This window comes from Halichoerus grypus, chromosome 3 (assembly GCF_964656455.1).
Source record: "Halichoerus grypus chromosome 3, mHalGry1.hap1.1, whole genome shotgun sequence".
In the NCBI taxonomy this organism is placed as follows: Eukaryota; Metazoa; Chordata; class Mammalia; order Carnivora; family Phocidae; genus Halichoerus; species Halichoerus grypus.
The window spans coordinates 123,457,816-123,481,433 of NC_135714.1; the positions used below are offsets into that span (position 1 = coordinate 123,457,816).

The 23,618-nt window shown below is 39.0% G+C and overlaps 1 protein-coding gene and 1 pseudogene across 1 annotated transcript in view; both read right to left on the minus strand.

Moving 5' to 3' along the window:
- Positions 1 to 23,618, minus strand: part of ANAPC10 (anaphase promoting complex subunit 10) — a 255,496-nt gene that overhangs the window by 26,410 nt on the left and 205,468 nt on the right. The gene's annotated exons all lie outside the window — the stretch shown is intronic.
- On the minus strand, positions 20,875 to 21,444 carry LOC118540747 (large ribosomal subunit protein uL11 pseudogene; annotated as a pseudogene).

Genomic DNA, 23,618 nt, shown 5'->3' on the forward strand with positions numbered 1-23,618 from the left:
TTATGCTAAGCTAAAGCAGCCAGGGTGACACATTATATGATTTCATTTATATGAAATGTCCAGAATAGGCAACTCCATGGAGGCAGAGGGTAGTTTGGTGGATGCCAGGGGCTGAGGAAAGGAAGAAGTGGTGAATGACTACTAATGGGGGAATTCTTTTGGGGATGATGAAAATGTTCTGAAATTAGATGGTGGTGGTGTTTATCCAACCTTGTGAATACACTATAAGCCATTGAGCTGTACACTATAAACAGATGAGTTCTGTAGTATGTGAATTGTATCTCAATAAAAGAAATGTAAAATTCTGAATTATATATAACATAAAAAAATAAAAAGATGATTATTAGTATCAAACCATTGCTCACACACACAATTTTCTAATGCCTTGTTCTCACAATGTTGTTCATAGGTCAGCACCAAAGGCATCACCTGCGAGTCTGTTACATGCAAAATCTCAGGCTTGCCTCAGATCTACTGAATCAGAATCTGTATTTTAACAAGATCCCCAGGTGATTCACATGCACATTAAGATTTGAGAAGCACTACTCTAATTCAAGAGTTTTCATTCTCCTATTTTAGGGTGTGTGTGAAAAAAATTAAATGATAAGTCCAAGAGGCACTCTAATTTCCTTTGGTGGATTACAACTCACCCACCGTGTGCCATCTTAGTGGGATGGTAAATTCAGATGCCCTGAGTTGGTCTTCAGAAGTCATAGGGTTCTTGGAACATCCTTTCTCTTACTGCTGACCCCTCCCTCTTTCCTGACCATCCCTTTTCCCCACTCACCCCTGGCCTGATCCCAGCCAATGGATGAGTTGGTATAGGATCAGCTCTATCAGACTCCCTCTCCTGAAACTTGGAATCTTGAGGGGAATAACTCAAGGAGAGATGAAATAGCTGGGTTCTGTCACTCCAGGAGAAGCCCCCTAATGACTATATATTCCTTTTTCCAAATCTGTTTCCCCATCAGTTTGGTGAAGTCTTAGATAGCTTTCAAATAAATGTCCTTTTGTTTTGTTCTGTTTTGTTTTGTTTATGTTACTCAGAGGTGGATTTTAGTGCTTGCAAAGAATCCTAATTGACACACCACCCTTTAATACTATAACAATTGGTTGGAATACACATATGGTTCTAAGGCCTTATTATCACTGTTTGGATTCATAATCATGGCTATCATATTGGTAGATATAATAATTATTAATAGGTATAATTGTGATTGTTAAATAACTAGGCAAAGGTTAAAAGCTAGTAAGTGGCAAAATGTCTGTCAACTGATGACTGGATAAAGAAGATGTGGTATGTATATACAGTGGAATATTACTCAGCCATAAAAAAGAATGAACTCTTGCCATTGGCAATGACGTGGATGGAACCAAAAGGTATTATGCTAAGCAAAATAAGTTAGTCAGAGAAAGACAAAGATCATATGATTTCACTCATATGTGAAATTTAGGAAACAAAATAAATGAACATAGGGGGAGAAAAGAGAGAGAGGCAAACCAAGAAACAGACTCAACTCTAGAGAACAAACTGATGGTTACCAGAGGGGAGGTGGGTGAGGGATGGGCTAAATGGGTGACGGGGATTAAGAGTACACTTATTGTGATGAGCAGTGGGTGATGTATGAAAGTGCTGAATCACTAAATTCTACACCTGCAACTAATATGATGCTGTATGTGAACTAACAGGAATTTAAATAAAAACTTGGAAGAAAATAAATAAATAAATAAATAAATAAATAAATAAATAAATAGCAAGCTATTAAGTGCCAGAGGTAGCAATCACACAGAGCAGTCTGACTCCAGGATTAATTTATATAATTCACTTTGAAGGGGATAAGGCAGGAATAAGGGGATAAGGTAGGAATAAGAGAAGGTAAGAAACTGGGGCTCTTAGCCAATGTTGAAGCTGTGGGAGCCAGGCCCTATCCACAGAGCCCAGAGCCTTATACTGCTGAATGACACCTCAGGATTGATCTGAGCTCCTACTGGCAGAATATGCTCATACACCCATGTTCACAGCGGCATTATTCACAATAGCCAAAAGGTGGAAATAACCCAACTGTCCATCGACAAATAAACAGATGAAGAAACCGTAATATATGCATATGATGGAATATTCGCCAGCCTGAAAAAGGAACGAAATTCTGACATGTGTTACAACACGGATGACTCTTGAAAACATTATGCTGAGTGAGATCAGCCGTATGCAAAAGAACGAATATTGTACGATTCCACTTTTATCAGGTATCTAGAAGAAGGAAATTCATGGAGACAGAAAGTAGTACAGTGGTTAACAGAGGCCAGGGAAAGGGGTAATGGAGATCATTGTTTAATAGGTACAGAGTTTCTGGTTGGGGTGATGAAAAAGTTCTGGGGATGAATAGTGGTGATGGTTGCCCAACAACGTGAAGGAACTTATTAAGACTTAAAATGGATAAAAGGGTGCTGTGGATACAATATTTGTGTCCTCCCAAAGACAGTGTGTTCAAGTCCTAATTGCCAATGTGATCATATTTGGAGGTGGGACATTTGGGAATTAATTAAGTCATGAGAGCAGAGCCTTCACGAATGGGATTAGTGCCCTTATAAGAAGAGACAGAAGAAAGGTCTCTTGAACTCTTTTAGCCACATGAGGACAGAGCAAGAAGGCAGCCATCTGTAAACTAGGAAGAAGGCCTTCGCCCAAACCTAACCTTGCTGGCACCCTGATCTCAAACTTCCCAGTTTCCAGAACAGTAGAAATACATTTCTGCTGTTTAAGGCACTCAGTCCATGGTATTCTATTACAGCAGCCTGAGCTAATAAGACAAAAAGTATATTTTCTGTTAAGTGTATTTTACCACAACTTAGAAAAAAGAATTAGTATCCAAAAAAATTAAAATCGAAGAAAGAAAAGTGAAAGTAATATACGATTTACAAGTATTTTTATTGGTAAGAAGATGAGCCTCTTTTAGTTTGAAGTAACAAAAACCCCAATCACATAATTTTAGCAAATAAAGGGAATTGATGGATTCACGTCACTATGAAGCCCATGCGTAAGCCTGGATCCTGGATGTATGCTGTGTGCACCATCTCTGGCGAACCTCCCCGTATGGTTACTGCGACCTCAAGCCAGCTCTCCTGATCTGGGGCTAGAGCTAGCTACTGGCAGCTTCTACCTCCACACTGTCTCCCGGTAGTGGCTCTACCAGCTCGTATTCCCACCAGCAGTGCCAGAGAGCTCCTTTTTGTCCACATCCTCGCCAATACCTGTTGTTTCTTGTGTTTTCGATTTCAAGTGATTCTGATAGGTGTGAGGTGATATCCCACTGTAGTTTTGATTTGCATCTCCCTGATGATAAGTGATGTTGAGCATCTTTTCATGTGTCTATTGAGGAGCTCTATGTCTTCTTTGGAGAAATGTCTGTTCATCTTCTACCCATTTTTTAATTGGACTATTTGTTTTGGGGGCGGTGAATTGTTTCAGTTCTTTTTATATTTTGGATACTAATGATACTGACCCTTTATATATTTTATATATATCTTTACATATTTTAGATACTGACCTTTTATCAGATATGTCACTTGCAAATATCTTCTCCTTATCTTGAGGTCTGTTGATTGCTTCTTTCTTTGTGCAGAAGCTTTTCATTTTGATGTAGTCCAGTAGTCCATTCTTGCTTTTATTTCCCTTGCCTCAGGAGACCTATCTAGAAAAAAGTTACTATGGCTGATGTCAGACAGATTACTGCCTGTGCTCTCTTCAAGGATTTTTGTTGAAGAGACTGTCTTTTTCCTATTACATATTCTTTCCTCCTTTGTTGAAGATTAATTGACCATATAACTGTGGGTTTATTTCTGGGCTTTCTGTTCTATTCCACTGATCTATGTGTCTATTTTTATACCAGTACCATACTGTTTTAATTACTATCACTTTGTAATATAACTTGAAATCTGGAATTGTGACGTTTTGTTTTTCTTTTTCAACATTGCTTTGGCTATTCGAGGTCTTTTGTGGTTCCATACAAATTTTAGGATTGATTGTTCTAGTTCTGTGAAAAAATAATGTTGGTATTTTGATAGGGAGTGCATTAAATATGTAGATTGCTTTGGGTAGTATAAACATTTTAACAATATTTGTTCTTTCAACCTATGAGCATGGGACGTCTTTCCATTTCTTTGCATCATCTTGAATTTCTTTCACCTGTGTTTTACAGTTTTCAGAGTATAGACCTTTTACCTCTTTGGTTCAGTTTATTCCTAGTAATTTTATTGTTTGCACCTGCCTCATTCTTCAGGAGCAACAGTTCTGAGGCATGTTCTACACCCTCTCTTTAGAGCTCTCTGATGGGATTGAGCCCCAGTTGCCTGTAATGGTAGCCTGCTTTTTAACCCAAGTTTTCTGTTTTACTTCTCTACCCCTCTACAATGATTTCCTGTTGTCACTTCCCAAAGAGCCTATATACACTTCAATCCCAGTCTGTGGGTCTGATTTTATGGAAACTCAAATGAAGACAACATTTGTGTCATGGAGGGTGAATTCACACTGTTGTCTGTCCATTTTATGTGAAGAAAATTTGTAGGGGCTATTTGGTATTATCTCTTCATTTTCTTTACAACACTCAGTATTTGTTAATACTCCACTTAAACTTGAAGAAAATATTTATTTATCCAGAAAAATACATCAAATTGTATGTGGATGTATTCATTTGCTAGGGCTGCCATAACAAAGTACCACAAACTGAGTGGCTTAAACAACAGAACTTCGTTACCTTACAGTTCTGGAGGCTAGAAGACCAAGATCAAGGTGTTGGCACAGTTGGTTTCTTCTGAGGCCTCTCTCCTTAGGTAGTCGATGGCTGTTGTCTCCCCCTTCAAATGGTCTTCCCTCTGTGTGTATGTGTATCCAAATCTTGTCTTCTTATAAGAACACCAGACATGTTATATTAGGGTCTACCCTAATGTCCACATTTTAATATAATTACTTCTTTAATTACTTAATTACTTCTCCAAATACAGTCACATTCTGAGATACTGGGGGTTAGGACTTTAATATATGAAGTTAGGGGGCATTCAAAGCATTCAACCCATAACAGGAGGTGTCTGTGTATTGTGTCATGTTTATCTTTAGAGGCAAAATGGATAGATGACTTCCTTGTCACCCTCTTCTCCACAGATTAGTATAATACATACTACAAAATAGTGTCCCTTCTTCAAACTTAAAGGCTTAGCATTACAGAGTGGACCAAAAGAACTAAAGGGAAGAGATATTGAAAGCAAAGGACCAAAATACTATAGCAGGAAGAAATCTGTGAGCTTCCTGAGTAACATGACTGGGTTTTTGATGAATAGTCCTATCATAATCCCAGCAGTGAAAGGCATTCTGTCCTGGTTTCAAGTCTCCACAAGAATCACTAGCCAGAAGCTCTGGTGGTCTTCACCTCATCGCCCCTGGAGATTTGATATGACAGATTCATTTTGTGTCTTGAGATTGTATTACACATTCATTCCTCCGTGACTTAAATGAGAACATCGAGGTCCAGTGGATAATGCTAGGCTCTCTTCGTCCTGTAGATGGATAGGGAACATTACAATTGGCTCTGCATGATTGGAGAGTGCGAGGATAGCATGATTTATGACCAGCAATGCCAATGTGGCTATTATTCAATGTTATGTTATAAATACATTGAGAAATAGACTCATGCCACATCACAAGCCAGTGTCATCTGAGCAGCTTGATGATATTGTGACCCAGGACTCAACAAAGTATTTCATTAAAGAGACAGGTGGAATGTGAGACGTAAATGCAGTGATCAAAGAGGCAATGAAATTTGCTTATTGCTGCCTAATACATGACCTATCAGTTACAAAGACCATCTCCACTCAACTCTGCATGTTTTTGTGTTTTGCCACAGCAGTGCCATCTTTCCTTCCCACTGGGATTCCTGGCTCTTCTGGGTTTCCTTTCTGCACATATTTCATAGCTCAGAAAGCGTGCTTAAATACGGATAGAGATCTCTTGGTCAGAAAGTCAACCCAAGTTTGTTTGCTTCCAAATGCATGTCACCAGGCCATGAGGGTTTTTGGGTTTGTTTTGTTTTTAAAAGAACTTTCTCTAGGCTCCTGATCTTTCCAGATCTGTGGCAATCTGGGTCCTGTTTTCTCTTCCCCAGATGCACTTTCAGTTGTGGCCTTTTTTCAATCAATTTCCAGATGTCGTTGCTTATTCATTTTATTTCCAGCACATTTTATCCTTCCCTGAACTTTTGCATAATTCTCTCCCATGACACCTTCCTGCCCCCTCCTCCACTCCATTCAGATGAATTCCAGAAATCTGCTGCAATTACACCAAATTTAGTTGGCTTTTCCATGCCCCAACTGAGTGTGCCCCAGCTCTGAACGTGGAAGGAATGATTGGTCTGCAGGAGGAACTCTCTTAAATGAACTCCCAGCTGATAGCCAAATGCTGCTGAGGTCCGAGGTCCGGACCGACTATTGTGTAAAAGTCTCTATAGAGAGGAAGAATGTTCACTGGGGCCCTGAAGTCCAAACCGCAGTTTGTTTTAGAACTTTTAAAAAAAATAATCTCTTTGAGCAAATATCAATCCAGTAAGCCAGAAATGTTTTTTAAATTATCTTGAACAATACAAAAATTGTAAAGAGGTCTTGACTTTCTGTAATACTTCCTGCATTTGGCACTATTTGGAAATGAGATCTTTCACATAAATTAATCCTTTAGACAGTTGAAACATAGACAGTTGTCCTAAAGCCCCAAATTTTTGCAAATATTAACTACTTTTACACAAATCTTTCTAGAATGCATTATATCTTAGGGCATATTGATCATAATCTAATGTTTTCCTAATGATTAGGATCAAGGTTATGAATATCAGTAGCCACGCCCTGAGGTTGATGAGATGTTAATCTGCTTTCCTTTACATCAAGATTTCTCAATAGGCATTATTGTCATTTGGGTCTGGATAATCCTTTGTTGTGGGAGCATGGCCTGTGCATTTTTCCAGTGGCACCACCTCCTCAGTGGTGACAACCAATAATGTCTAAGAACAACAAATGCACCACCATCACATATTCTCAGCATTGTATGGGAAGTCACCAAAAGAAGGGAAAGCTAAAAAGATTGGAAAAGAGAAAAAGCTATATACATAAAAAATTCAAAATAATCTGCAAACCATTAGAATTAATAAGTGAATTTAGAGTGTCACTAATGTCAAAATCAATATACAAAGACTAATTGTATTTCAATGACCTAACAAGAAAACAACAGGAAATTGAAATTTAAAAAAAATACTGTATACAATCTCATAAAAAATAAAATAACTAGAAATAAATCTAACCAAAGATGTATATGACCAGTATATACTGAAAACTGCAAAATATTAAAGAGAAAGTAAAGAAGACCTAAATAAATTGAGACATGGAACATGTTAATGGATTGGAAGAATTCAAGATTATTAAGATTTGATACTCCTCAAACTTATCTAATGAAATTCAAAACTAAATCCCAGGCAAGGATTTTTTTTTTTTTTTTGGAAATTGACTAATGAGTCTAAAATTTATATGGTAATTTAAGAACTTAGAAAGACAAATGTTGAAGTAGAGGAAATTGGGAGAAATAATACTACCAGATTTCAAGACCTATTATAAAGCCATAGTAATTACAAGAGTGGACCAATGGAACAGAAAAAAAGAATCATATTTAAACCAACATATATACAATCAAATTTGTAGAATATGGACTAAATGCAATAGAATACAAAAAATTGCCATTGAAATTCTGTAATGAAAAAATGATAATTTTAGTAAACGATATTAGAACAATTAGATATCCATATGGAAAAAATAAATGGACCTTGATGCCTGCTTCAGACCATACACAAAAACTAATTTGAGGTCATCAGGGACGTAAATATAAAAAGGTAAAAACATAGGGCGCCTGGGTGGCTCAGTTGGTTAAGCGACTGCCTTTGGCTCAGGTCATGATCCTGGAGTCCGGGGATCAAGTCCCACATCGGGTTCCCTGCTCAGCAGGGGGTCTGCTTCTCCCTCTGCCCTCTTCCCTCTCGTGCTCTCTGTCTCTCATTCTCTCTCTCTCAAATAAATAAATAAAATCTTTAAAAAAAAAAAAAGGTAAAAACATAAAAAATACTTTAAAAAAAAAACAGAATATCTTCATGACCTCAGGCAGAAAAAAAAATCTTCTTAAGCAAGATGCAAAGGCACTAACCATAAAAGAAAATATTGTTAAATTGGATTTAATTAATCATAAGAATTTATGTTCATCAAAGGACACCAGTAAGAGAGTGAAAAAATAGGTCACAGAGTGTGAGAACATAAATACAACACAAAAGTCCAGTGGAGGACTCACATACAGAATATATGTTTAAAAAACAGTTTTAAATTGAGTAAATGTGATGACAGATGTGTTATAAAAGAAGACATACAAATGACCAATGAATGTATGGAAAGGGACCCCAAATTATTGCTCGTCAGGGAAAGCCATTTTAAACCACAAAGAGATACCATTACACATCAGCAGAATGAAAAAAACTGAAAAGACTGACAATATCAATTGTTGCCAAGAATGTTGGGCAACTGGATTGCTGGTGGAAGGGTAAATTGGCACAACCCCTTTTGAAAACTGTTTGGCAGTATCTCCTAAAGCTAAATATCTACCCACTCCACGACTCAGCAATTACACTTCTAAGTATATACCCAAAAGAAACAATAGTTATGCCCTGTTATAGGCATATCTATTCAATGTACTTAATGGAGGATGAGGCTGTGATTATCTTTTTTCCCCCGTGTCAAACATACAAGCATACACACTTTCTATCCTTAACATATTTTCTATATCATAGAACATAAGAATATCATGAGGCCTCAAGTAGAAAATTCCAAAAGATTGCCAAGCAGGAACAAGTGTTTTAAAGCCTATACTTTGAGTATTGGCACTGAAATTCCAGAACCTGAAGGATAATTAGAAAATCCTAAATGCTACCAGAAAAGCAAACCATCTAGAACAGAAGGAGAATCAAATTTATATCAGGCATTTCAAAAGCAACATAGGTGACTGTTTTTAAAATCGAGTGATATCTTTAAAGATCTAAAGGGATCTAACTTTGAACATAAATTCTATATTCAGACAAATTATCATTCAACAGTAAAAAATAAAAATATGGTCAGATATGTAAAGATGTTCTTGTATACCAGCTGTAATGTTACACAATTGCAGGTATGTGTAAATGGCTCTCCCTGGAGTTGCTCAGTGCACAACTTGTGAAGTGTGTCTGGAAACCCTGATCCACAGATCCTTGTTGAAAGAACCCTAAATTCAAGAGTAACCACTCAAAGAATGGACATTTTCTGAATCAATAAGTAAAATTATGGAATTAAAAAAAAAACCTTAATTGTTCCAAAAGGAGGAAAAAATAAAGTAATTTTTAAGGGTGGTTAATAGAAAACAAAATATCATGGAAGGGCTAGGAGAATTACCCCCCCACTGTGAATAACTAGAAAACTGGGCAAAATATATAAACCAACTCTTTTCAGACATTGGACAATAGGCAACATTGGCCTGTGATCCCTAAGAAGAGTGAAGCAAACAAGACGAGCCCTATGATTTTCTTGGCTTTCTGCCAGGTGGCAGTTTCTAGGCAGCTCAAGGAGAGAATTATACATAGCCCAGTATCCTCATTGAGTTGAGAAGACTGAAATTAGAGTTCAGAGAAGGCAAAATGACTAGAATTTATGGAGCAGAGTGCCAGAGATGAGAAAACTGTAAAAAGACAACTCTAAAGATCTGCAAAGGGGTCCTCTTTTGGCAGAGTGATGATCTCCACAACTGTTGAATAAAATTCCTTGAGGCTGGGAGTGAGGGTGAACCATTCCCGTAATGGGGTTAAGAACAGTTCACCAGTCAGAGTGGAAAAATGTCGTCACATGCAGAGCATTCAGTAGAGACTTCAGAAAGGTCAGAGTCTAGAGTGGGGCTAACCTAGCCGCAGGGTAGAGATTGCTCTAAACCCACCCTAGCCAACTTTAAAAGAATCAAAATGTTTACACTGATCTGCATAATTTACTGCTTGCTAGAACACAGTACTTTTTAAAGGAATACAACTAAATCAGGAATATGGACTCCAATAAGAAGAAATAATCAGGCATCTAAAGAAGCATAAGAATGTCACATATAACCTTGTATAGAAAAATTCATTGATAGAAGAGAACAGGAAACAATGAATGTGATAAAATTTTCAGACAATGATTTTAAAATACCAATTATTAATACTACATACTCAAAGATTTAAAGGAAAAAATGAACATAACGAGAAGAATAAAAGACATAAAAATTTTCCAAATGGAAATTCTAGGGATAAAAAAAATACAAAGGATGGGACTAACAGAATAAAAGATCAGCGAACATAAACCTATAGCAAGAGAAAAAACCCAAAATAACACATAATGAAAAATAGGATTTTTAAAAAAATGAATAGAGCTTCGGTGACCTGTAGGACAATATCAAGCAGACTAATATGCCAATAAATAGAATATCGGTAGGTAAAAATATGGGGGCATGGAAAGGCAGAGAAAATATTTGAAGACGACTGAATGAATATTTTCTAATTTTTTTTTTTAAGATTTTATTTATTTATTTGACAGAGACAGCGAGAGAGGGAACACAAGCAGGGGGAGCGGGAGAGGGAGAAGCAGGCTTCCCGTGGAGCAGGGAGCCCGATGCGGGGCTCGATCCCAGGACATTGGGAACATGACCCGAGCCGAAGGCAGACGCTTAACCGACTGAGCCACCCGGGCACCCCTCAGACACATTCAAACTTAACTGATGCCCCCGAAAGAGGGAGAAGAAAAACAATGATGGGACTGTAAAAAGACAAAAACCCGTGATAAAAAAATAAAATCAAATTTTGCTTGATGCTTGCATATCTAGGATTTTGAACTTCGATTCCTATCTGGGACAGATAGGAATATTGAAATAGGAGTATAAACAAGATGCAAAGTCCAGCATCTCATCCTGACATCAGAGTAACATTGCAAATAAGGCAATGTGTGATCTACGTTACAGAAAATGAGTAGGATTTCAAACCACTGAGGTTAAACAGAAGCACAGAATGATGAAAATTAATTTTTCAATGGCAAATATTTTTCTGGCAGTATAGAATGCAGTGACTCTCTTCAGAACAGACACCTGCAAACAATAGGAAGCCACAGGGGTTGTTATCTTTCAGTTTTCTCATTGCTCAGAAAGAAGGATGAGAGGAGCATGGCCTGCATCCTGCAGGCAGGAAGTGCGCAAGAAGAATATGTGTGTCGAGGTGGGAGTAGGTATGGGAGGTCTGGATGGGTAATTCATTCCCAAGAGAAAAGCAGACAGAAGACTTAGGGGAAGCAGAGGGAGAAGCCAGTAAAGCTGGAAAAGGATTAGAGAAAATCACAGGAGGACCCATTTAACCCTAATTTCTTTGGTTTTTCTGATGAAGATGTGGTGTTAATGGTTTCAGAGTTAATCAGAGAGCCATGTGTCTTCAATCTCAGATATAAACCAGATGAAAACAGATGTCCCACTTAAGTGGTATTTTAGTGACACAAAGGCTGAAGGAGGGGGGGAAGATTTGCATAGTAATGACTCGATCATTGCTTTAAAGCTGCACGGTATTTTCAGAGCCCCTAACAACCACCAAATCAGGAATTCAAACCACACCCTGGGAAGGCTGGGCTTCCTTTTGTTAAAAAGAAAAACTGAGGATCTCTGAGGTCAGTTACCCAGGCAGTGCAAATCAAAAGTCCTGACTCCCCTCTAACCACTAGAATATTTGCCATGTGGACCTACACCCACCTAGGACATTGCCAAAACCCCAAGAAAGTACCATGACTGAGATCCGTGTCTTTCTTTGAGTACTATTTCCACAGAAAGCTTCTTAGATCTCTTCCCTGACATTTCACAAAATAGAGCAAAAGGAGGGGGAAAAATATGCCTGAGAAAAGGCCAAGTGTGAAGAAGAATTTGATTTTGGCATCCCATTTAAAAGTTGTTACTCTACTTCCTCAACCCATGTGAGGCTTATTGTCAAACCAACACCACGAAGAGAATACAGCTCCTGGTTCTACAAAGCACATGCTATGAGCAAAAGCACAGATTAGACGGATAAGTAATAAAAATAGTTAATAATCAGTAAATTCCTACTATGTGCCAGACATGGTACGAGGAATTTTACATGTAAAACTCGTAAGATCCTGACAGTGATTTTATGAAGCTGGTACTTTTATCCCTCCCATTTAATAAATGGGAGAGCTGAGGCACAAAGAGGTTATGTAACTTTCCCAAGGTCAACACACTAAGAACATGGCAAAACCAAGATGCCCCTCCAGCAGTCTGATTCCAAGGCTCATATGCTTAAGCACTATGTGTACAGACTCTTAATGTAAAATTAGAAATAACACCACTTTTACATTAACTTTTCCAGAGAATAAGAAAGAACACTTTTCAACTTATGAGACCAAAATAACCTTCACTTGGAAGAGTGACAAGAATATTACAAAAAAGGAAAATTATAAGCCAATCTCTCCTGGAAAGATAGAAGCAAAACATACTATACAAAATATTAGCATCTGATTTCAGAGAATTCTTATAAATAAATAAGAAAAAGACAACCTGATGGAAAAATGGGATTTCACAGAAGATATCCAAATGGTAAGTAAACATATTTTTTAAAGGGTTCAACGTCATTAGCCGTCAGGGAAGGGCAAATTAAAGCCATGGCATGTCCACCCGAATTACTAAAATGAAAAAGACTGATAATATCAGGAGTTAGTGAGGATGTAAGATAAGAGGAACTCTCACACATCATTGATGAGAGCATAAATTGATACACTTTTGAGAAGAGTCTAGAAGCATCTGCCAAAAGTGAACATTTACATACTTTGTGGCCCAGAAATTCCACTCCTACATTTATACTCAACAGAAAATCGTATATGCACCAAAAGATACAAACAAAAATGTTCATAGCATCTTTATTCATTTAGGAAACAACCTAAATATCTATTAACTGTAGGATGGATAAATAAATTGTGTTATATTTGTACCATGAGGTGCTATACAGCAGTGAAAATGAAATCTTGCTGTTCACAATTACTTGAATAAGTCTCACAAATTATAATGTTGAACAAAAGAAGCCAGACACAAAGAGCACATACGTTATGATTCCATTTATATATTGTTTTAAAACAGACGGAACAAATCTATGGTGATAGAAGTCGGAACACTGCTTACATCTGGGAAGAGGCCATAGTGACTGGTCACAGAAAAAGGAAGGTGCCAGGAATGTTTCATTTCTTGACCTGGTCATTGGTTACATGAGAGCATTCACTCGATGTTTCAGGTATAGTTTGAGAAGGAGCACCTTGGTGACGGACATGGGCTAATCCAAATTCATGGTATATGTTAAGTGAACATGTTTCAACCAGATGAGAAAGACATTAAGCAGAATTGACTTCAAAATCAACTAAACATTCATTGCTTCATTTATTGAGTATCTCAAATATGCCTGGAACAATGCTAAGTCCTGAGAGTAAAAAGATGAAAAGACAAACTTCCTATCAGCAAATTGTTCACAACCTGACTGAAAGAGATGTATAAAAATAATCGATTTCAAACCATAGTGTGCAATCATGGAATTGTGCAAATTGTTTTGAGAATTTAGGGAAGCCAGGGAAGGATTTCCAGCAGTGGCAACACTTTAACCTCATAAGGGTTTTGCAGGTGAAAGGGCCAGATGGGGGGTGGCAGAGGGAGGGGGTCTGGGAGAAGTATTTGGCTCAGAATTGACAGCATTTGCAAAAGAGACACGGAGAGACAGTACAGTAAATTAAAGGAACGTTGGGTATTTAGGCATGACTAGTGCTTAAAATGCAAGATCAAGAGTAGTGGGACATGAAGGTGGGCAGGTAAATCTTTTACTCCATCTTGGATTTTTATCCTGTGGCACATGGGAGCTACTGAAGACTTTTTATTTAATCCAGTGTGAAGGATAGATGGGAGGAAGGTAAGACTGGAGACTGGAAGATTAGGTAGGAAGTTTTTGCAGAAATTCAGATATATGTGTCAGGTTTTACCATAGTAATACACAAAACAAAATCTTAGTGGCTTATAACAACAAAAATTCGTTTCCTCCAAAACCTTTGTATCTTACAACAACAAGCATTTATTTTTTACTCATGGGTCTGTTGGTCAGCTGTGGGTTGGCTTTAATTCAGCTGGGCTGTGCAGGGCTGAGTGTGACTTGGCTCCAGACATGGCAGCTCGTGTATGCTCCATGGGTCTCTCATTTTGGGACACAGGATGACGGAGCAATGGCTTCTCTGGGCCATGCTCTTCTATTGATGGATGACAGGAGTGCAGGGGAGGTGGGTAGGAATATGTAATGTCTCCTAAAGCCCCTGCTCAGAGCTAGCACACTATCCCTACTGCCCACACTACACTAGCCAAAGTCACATGGCCAACCTCCATGTCTACAGGACACAGTAGGATTCTCTACCCATAGGGTGAGGAAGGGAGCAGTAAATATTTGCTGAACATATTAATTCAATCTACCACACCAGGCAAAAGATTATGAACACCTAAACCAAGGCAGATGGAGTAGGAATGGACAAGAGGGGTCAGGAAAGCTGAGAGCATAACCAGAGTCTGGGGTCCCCAGCTAGTTGGGATGGGCAGGGATGGACTGCCTCATCAAGACACTAAGAAACTAAATAAGAAGCTTTAACTCAGGGAAGTGTCTGATTAGAGTTGGGTAGTCAGTCTAAATCAATTCACTGATTTGAAAACATTAGGCCAAGACGAGAAATACAAGGATAAACCTCTCAAAAGGAGCTAATGGAAGAGAAGATCGCAATGAGGGGGAGGAGCAGAGTCAGTGACTGTATTAAACTGATCTCAGTTCTGTGGCAATGGGCATCCTGGGAGCCCTCGAAAGGCAGCCCCAGAAGAGAAAATGACAGAACTGAAGTAGGAGGAAAGGGAGAGGAATTCAGGATGACTCCCAGTTTTCTAGTCTAAGAGACTGGGAGGGCACAGGTGTCATCTGCTGATTCTGGAACACAAAAGGAGAGAGAAGACGATAAGTTCAGTTGGGTTTGGTTTTTAGATTTGAGCCATCTAGGTGGACATACCTATGGGAGAGCTGAATATCAAGCTAGAAATCTCCCTTGTGTCTTTCATCTGTTTTCACATCTGAAAACACCCTCTCTCTCCTCTTTTACCTAGCCAAAGTCTTAAATGTTCATGATCATTTACATTTCTGTGCTGCCTTTCTTCGAGCTGCTTGCATTTAGGATTAGCATGTCTCATTTAACCCTGATCATTTGTGTTATACTCACCCCTACACACATATTAATCATGTGGCCTAAACTGAACTATAAATTCCACGAGGACAAGACTTTGTATGTCTTTAATATCTCCTACGGAATTCAGCACAGTGATAGGCAAAAACCTAAATTAAAAAACTAAAAAATGAGTTTAAAAAAAAAAGAAACTAAAAAATGCATGATGATTAACTACCTCAGTGAAGAATAATCAATGACTATTATCCTAAGTGATGATGTGGTACCACTGTAAAGATCATTTTAAAAGATATCTTTAAAAAGTATCTTATAAATTTTCTTTAAAATAGCACTGCTTTGGGGTGCCTGGGTGGCTCAGTTGTTAAGCATCTGCCTTCGGCTCAGGTCATGATCCCAGGGTCCTGGGATCGAGCCCTGCATCGGGGTCCCTGCTCTGCAGGAAGCCTGCTTCTCCTTCTCCCACTCCTCCTGCTTGTGTTCCCTCTCTTGCTGTGTCTCTCTCTGTCAAATAAATAAATAAAATCTTAAAAAAAAAAAAAGCACTGTTTTTTTACCTAGTTTCAACATTTAAGATAATTCTTATTTTTTAAGCATTTATCTCCTGGTGTGTATCTGCATGATTGTATCTTTGTTCAAGAAATATTGTTACAGGGGTGCCTGGGTGGCTCAGTCGGTTAAGCATCTGCCTTCGGCTCAGGTCATGATCCCAGTGTCCTGGGATCGAGCCCCACGTTGGGCTCCCTGCTCAGTGGGGAGTCTGTTTCTCTCTCTCCCTCTGCCCCTCCACCCGCTTGTACTCTCTGTCTCTTTCTCTCTCAAATAAATAAACAAAATCTTTAAAAAAAAAAAAAAGAAAGAAAGAAAAGAAAAGAAATACTGTTACAATTTTAACTTAGATTCATGTTGAGCGGCAGATGAAAAGTCAGCCTGGAGTAAAAATTAGGCCAAACAATCAACAGTATCAAGAGTTCACAATTTAGATGGTCAACTATTTTGCAGTTCCTTTCCAAGAAGACACCAATCAAAAGAGATAATATATGTTGCAAATGTAAAAACACCAAGAAATGCTAAGTATTTTGTAAAGACATGGTTATGATTCTTTACATCAAGTCACTGTTCATTTTACAAGAAGAGAAACAGAGGTACATTCGATAAGCTCAGGGTAACACCACTTTTTGTTTTGGGGGCAAGGATAGAAGACAGGTCTCTGACTTCCAGACCAGAGCTCTAAGACCAACGAAGTATAAACCCCTGACTAGGTGCTGGATCCCAGTAGGGCAAGAAGAAAAGATATAGTTGGGGCAGCTAAAATTAAAAGGAATGTTTTGAACTCTTTTAGGTCTTTTTTTAAAGGTAGGCTTCAAAAAACTTAATTTTGTGAGGTATTCAACAGGGACCTGGAAAACTGCTCTTAGCATTTTAACATAAATTAAAAATCATTTAAGCAGACCTCTTTTCAGCTCTGGCCAACTGCACATTTATTTTTCTGGTCAAGGAGGCTTTACCATTGCAAATGAAGAGGAAATGAAGGCATTAGAGCTTGGGCATATCAGTTAAAAAAAAAAAAAAAAGGAAGTGAATGTGGATGTTGGATTAACTTCTCTCATATTCGCAATCCCATTTCTCTGGGCAAGGAATTTGCCCCCCAACAAGGTACTCTTGAAAACATTCTCTGAAAAATTAGGTTGCTGTGTAGAATCTGGAGTTGCTGCAAGTGTTTCTTAAAAGCTCATTAGCCCTCCAGAGAGCTATGGAAGTAAAACAGCTCCAGGCCTAATGAGAGCTCAGTAGACAGGTTTCCACTGCACCTGTACTGGGAGACGGCTGACCTCCAAGGAGCCCGGAAGCTTCGTTCTATTTTGGACAAGCAACCTCAAGAGTGGGGGGTGGGAAATGGGGAAATGAAGGATAAAAACCTTACTTGCTAATTCTAAACATATGTCGCCTGCACATTGGTGAGCTGAGGTTGGCAAAGGGTAAAACAAAATCTCGTTGAACTGCTTTCTTCAGTGACAGCTATATTTGTTGATTTTTCCACTGGCACCCAGCTTTTGGAGGCTCCATTTTCCTAATTTGGGAACAACAGAGGGCAGTCATTGCTCATGTCTGAATACAACACTTGACATCCATGTTTTCGTATAGAGAAGACCATCTTCTGTGAGCCTGCAAAACATCAGTCTCGCTCAGGCATAGAGTGAAGAAATTTATATGCCCACAGTCTGGTGGATTCAAAGTCACCACAGACCGTACCTCTCCCTTTCCTTCTTGGCTTCCTCCATTTCCCAAAGCACAACCAGCAGCTAAATAGAATATGGCATAAGAGGTTTCTTCTCCACCCATTTCCCCCTATTAATAGAACATGGCAGAGGAAAAACTTTGTGACTGTCAACTCAACTGCTAACCTAATTAAAGATGGCCCATCTGGAGTCAAAATCAATCAGGAGTCTGTTCCATCAGAAGAAGGAAGGGGAGCTGGGAAGGGACTTCACCAGTTACTTGTCATGGAGCTTGATAATCACATGCACCAGGAAATTGCACGTATGTAGAAACTGCAGAGAAGACAGAATACAACTAATATAGTCAACATGCTTTTTTTCACTGTGCTTAAGCTAGGACTGACCAGGAAGTAAAGCAAATTTGTGACTATTTTATTATCTCTTTATTATAGTTCAAGTACTTCCTATAGCAAAACCTTATTCATTAAAAATAAGCTCTATGGGAGTAAGTTCCCCACACTTCTCCCACTGAATCTTACCCCAGTAGGTTGTGGGAGAACCCAACCTCCCAATTGTAGCCCCATTTAAAATACTATAAATTTTGTACTCTTTGAAGGCACAGGGCGAAGCTATTGTCCAATTTCAGCAGCCTATCCTTGAAAGGGCATCATCCATAATCATTTCAGTATTTAGCAAAATATCTGCCAGAGTGTTTGTGGATGTATTTCCATTTGTATCAGCAAATATTTATTGTGAATACACATTGTCCAAAATACTTTATTAGTATTACATGGGCTATAAAGATGATTAATCGATGACCCCTATTCCCAAGGTCTTCATCCTGCAGAAGAAGGTGAGTAGAGATGTACAAATTGCACAGTAATGCTAGGTAAAATAAGAGGAGTATCATGAGAGAAGTACCAAAGGTGAAGGAATTTTATTTTATTTTTTTAAAGATTTTATTTCTTTATTTGACAGAGAGAGAAACACAGTGAGAGAGGGAACACAAGCAGGGGGAGTGGGAGAGGGAGAAGCAGGCTTCCCGCTGAGCAGGGAGCCCAATGCGGGGCTCGATCCCAGGACCTGGGAACATGACCTGAGCCGAAGGCAGACGCTTAACGACTAAGCCACCCAGGCGCCCCAAAGGTGAAGGAATTTTAAAGAAGGGAGAGGAGGCATCTCTTTCTGGAGGCCAGCAGAAAGTCTGACTAGAGGAAATGGTGTTTGAGACAGCAGTGACAGATCCACAGGATTTCTACTGGCATGGCTGAAAAGAGGAAACAGCTCGGTGGGATGAGTACAGAAAACGACAGGTCACAGATTCTCCAGTTGTCCTGTTTGGCTGGGGAAGAGGAGATACAAAAAGAAAAGTGAGGGCTGGTGCTGGACAGGTCGATTCAACCAGCCGTGTTTTTCCCAGATGCAGGGTATGAATGCATTCAGTATTTTCTACTGGTCCTGGGTATCTACTCACAACCCTTTCTATTCTACATCCTGCCCCCATTGGCCCGATCTAGAAAGCTAAATATTCTATTTGTAAGACTCTGTTGCAGCTAAGGTTTTATAGATGACTTCGATTCTGGCGAGGAGATGTACTCTCATGAAATTTGGAGAGCAGAAAGGAGGATGGAAGCCAGGTTTGTGCAGCAGTCACCACTGACAAGATGGGAAGTTGGGAGGACATTTCAGGGAATCTTTCAGGAGTCCAGTCCTCTGAGGTCAGGAAGGGATAGCTCCTCCAAAGGCAAGATAAGCCACTGCATCTTGAATCCAGCCCTCCTCCACATGGTCTCAAATCCTCCAGCAGCTTACTGAGTGGAGGACTCAGGGGAGGAAGTGGAAACACATGAGGACCCTTCCAGCCTCTTCGTGAGTCCAGTTATCTATTATCCTATTGGCCAGAGAAATCTTATGGCCGAGTCAGAGTCAGGGTCAGGGTAGGACGAGACTACAAAGTTACGAGTCAAAGTATATGGATACCTGCAGGCCATTAATTGGGAGCTATTAAAAACAATAATCTACTAAACTGAGTAAATGTTAAAGCTGCCAGTTTTGAGTAGGGCCCAGAGTAAGACAAGGCTCTGCAACTAGTCCAGGCTGCAGTTCAAGCAGCTCTGGCTTTCTGACCCAGGATGTCCAGTCATATTTAAAATGCTTGCTAAAGATGCAGACACAACACGGGTCCTCCGTCAAGCCGTGATAGGACAATCCTCAAGTTTCTGGAGCTAGATATACCCTCTGCAATAAGTAAGTATTTCGAGGAATAGTCTTGGGCTTGTCACTGGGTCCTAGTAGTGACTAAATGCCCACTCTTAGAAGAGGGAGTGACCATAAGCTCTGAACTGCCAAACAAACCTGGTATTAACTGACGCCAGAACTATAAAGTTGCAGAATTGAAGAGGCCACTGCGTACAAGCAGATACTGAAATTATGCAAGTGAGTGACTCTGATGCCCATGGTATCCACTCCTGCTATGCTGCAACCTCTCCCCAAACGAATAGCCTTTGCTTTATGCGGAGTTAGTTCCCTATAACCAATGGCTGCAGAAGGAAAAAAAAAAATGTCAGGCTAGTTTGTAGCTTGGCAAGATATGCCCGCACCAGCTAAAACTGACCTGCTGTACATGAAACCCCCAGTCAGAACTAGCCCAGCAGGAGGACAATCAGACAGAGATATATTCAGCGGGCAAAACTTCAAGCTGTGTACCCAGTTCTCCACGTTGCCCGAAAGGAGAGATCGAGAGAGGCGTGGGTCTATAGCAGTCCATAGGCAACAGGATGTGGTTTGGCCAGATGGTCATGGATGGAAAAGGAACAAAATTAGAGGATGGATGAGGAGGAGGTCTAGAGAAAAGACCTGTGCATGGACTCTTCAAAAATGGCAGAGAGAGAGGCACTCACTGGGGAGAAGCCCACCTAGTCAGGAGGAGAAAGCCCATTCTGTGAACCTCAGTCAGCCTCTTTTCCCGCCTGCCCTAGAGCCTGCACAATGGGCATAGCAACCCCCTGGCCTTGACAGCAGAGGGAGGGAAGTGACGTGCAGCTCAGCAACGTGAACCTTCTCTCACCAGGGAAGATAAAGAAAATGCTATACTAAATGCCTTGCCTCGAAGAAACATTAGGGAACTTTTTTTTTAAATGCATGTGTGTGTGAATATATAAGTACACACACACACACACATATGTACATTCATTCATTCTCAGGGAGATTTGAAAATATTACATCCATAAAATAAAACAGGTATGATATGAAAAATAATCTAAAATTATTTTAGAAATAATTGGAAAAAAATTTTTTTTTTCCCCACTGGTTGTCAAATGATCCTTTATTGAAACATTTTCCTTTGTAGTTAGCTAGCGGGGCATTCCACCGCACCACTGTTGACGTCATCTATGATGTCATGAGGGTGGCTGCCGTCAACATTGCGGCCCACAGACTGGGCAGGCCCCAGGATTTCTTTAATGGTTCCAGAGAGTTCTCTGGCTAAAGATCGGTGTCGCATCTGTCGGGCAATATTGACAATCTCATCAAAAGCGATATTTCCACTGTGCTTAATGTTTTTCTGCTTATTTCAGGGCAGAGGCAGAAGGTACCACTTCAATCTGGGCCCGTCTGTTCTGAATGGTCAGTTTCACTGTAATCCTTAGACCCTTCCAATCACCGGTTGCCTTGGTGATGTCATCACCAACCTTTATTGGAGACAGACCCAGCGGGCCGATCTTCGGGGCCAGGGCAGACGTGGCACCGACTTCGCCACCGGTGCACCTCAGGTACACGACTTTGATCTCGTTGGGGTCGAACTTAGGCGGCATGGCGGAGGTGGCTGGTGTCGGGTGAACCCGGCTTTGGGACGACCGAAGAAGGTTGTACCTTTGCCTCCTGGGCCGAAAGCCAAAAGACCCAGAAATAATTGGAAATTTAAGAGCAAATTTATTGCTCTAAAGAATTCAATATAGAGACTGAATAGGGGAAATGGACATAAATGAATATCAAATAGTTTAGCCGGAAGATTGAGAAGAAAGATTATCCTCCAACACAGTACTATGGCACAGAAATATGTGAGTAGAAAAAAGGGGACACGGAGGACAAATGTAGGAGTTCTAACATATGTCTATTAGGAATTTCAAAGAAACAGAGAATGGAAGTGATTCTTTAAAAATAAAAGAAGGAAATGACCCAAAGTAATGAATCCACAGATTTAAAAGTTTCAAGTAATGAAGAAAAAATACCTAAGTACATCTTGGTGAAATTTCAGAACTCCAAGCATAAAGTACAAATCCTAAAAATGTCCAGAGTAGAATAAGGAGTTGTTCACAAATAAATGAAAATCAGAGTGGTATTCACTTTCTCATCACCCACACTGGATGCTGGAAGACTATGGCAGGAAATCAGAAAGAAAAAGAAAAAATGCCTGGTAAATATAATGAAAACAATAAATCCAAACATATCATTAATCATAATATTAAAAGACAGCAAAACTCAGACTGCAGAGACAGGAGGCAGGAACCAGCTATGTGATAATTATAATAGATATTGTAAAAGAAAAATGATGCAAGGGCATCTGGCTGGCTCAGTCAGTACTGCATGTAACTCTTGATGTCAGGGTTGTGAGCTCAAGCCCCACATTGGATGTAGAGATTATTTAAAAATAAAATCTTAAAAAAAAAAAAGGAAAATGATTCAGAAAGATTTACTATAAAGAATTAGGAAGATATACTAGAAAATTAATGCTTGAGTACTAATATTAATATCAGAAAACAAACAGGAAAAGATAAATTAAGAAAAATAGAATTAAGAAAAATATTTATATCTATATTGGCATAAATTACATTGATACACTTGCAGAATCTACCAAATGATGCAAATACTGAACAAAACCTGCATTTTGGGGATGGAGGGAAAAATCCTAAAAATATAGGAATGAAGTATCAACTCAAGAAGCTAAAGAAAGAGCAAGACAGAGGGAGGGAGAAAAAGAGAGAGAGGAAGAAGAAGGAGGGGGAAGAGAAGGAGAATCAAATAAGCTAAAAGATAAGTTAATAAGCATAAAAGTAGAAAACACAAATAAGTGGATGATTAATCAAATGAAAATCTAATTTTTTGATGAGTTCTTTAAAAAGAGCAATTAAATAAACAGACTGTCAAATGTGACCATGGTAAAAAAAAAAAAAAAAGAAGACGAAGAAGACGACGACGACTTAAATAATCAACATTAGAATTGAGAAAAAAAAGATGTGGAACATTTTTTTAAATTATAAGCAAATCAAATGCAAATTTGTGTCAAACAAATTTGAAAATTAGTTAAAATAGATTATTTTGTATGAAAAACTAAGTAATGAAAATTGACTCAAAAAGCAAATGAAATCCTGAAAAAAACAACAGCCATAGAGGAAATAAACACGCTAAAAAGGGCACAATGCCCAGATAATCTTCTGGGCACATTATACTAAACCTGCAAAGAATAGATACTCTCTGTATTATTTACACTGTTAAGGAACATAGGAAGAGATGGAAAGTTTTCAGTTAATTCTACAAATAACAGCATAACACTGAATCATAACCAGATAAAAACAGAGAGAAAAACCACCCACAAACAAAACAAGAAGCCCAAAGATAAATAGAGGCAAAAATCCCAAATAATATATTAGGAAATTTCACTCAACCCTTTACAAAGAGAATTACATCATGAACCAGTTAGTCTTTTTCACAAAAATGCCAGGATAGTTTAACATTAGTGTCTGTCTATCTTTTAGTGTAATTCACTACCCTAAGAGCTTAAAAGAGAAAAGTTGTATGATTATCTCAGGACATGTGAAAAGGCATTTGCCAAAATTAGCAATTATTCCTGATGAGAAAAGTTTTTCTTAAGCAACTTGATAGAAGACACTACCAGAAACCTGCATGATGTTTTCAATGAATCATAAAGAGCATTTCCATTAAAGTGAAGGGTTCTGCCACACTCATAACTCTTCAGCAGAAACTACTCTGGTGGAACAAGGCAGCAAATCAGGAACCAGGAAGACATGCGATCCAGGAAACAGGTGATCT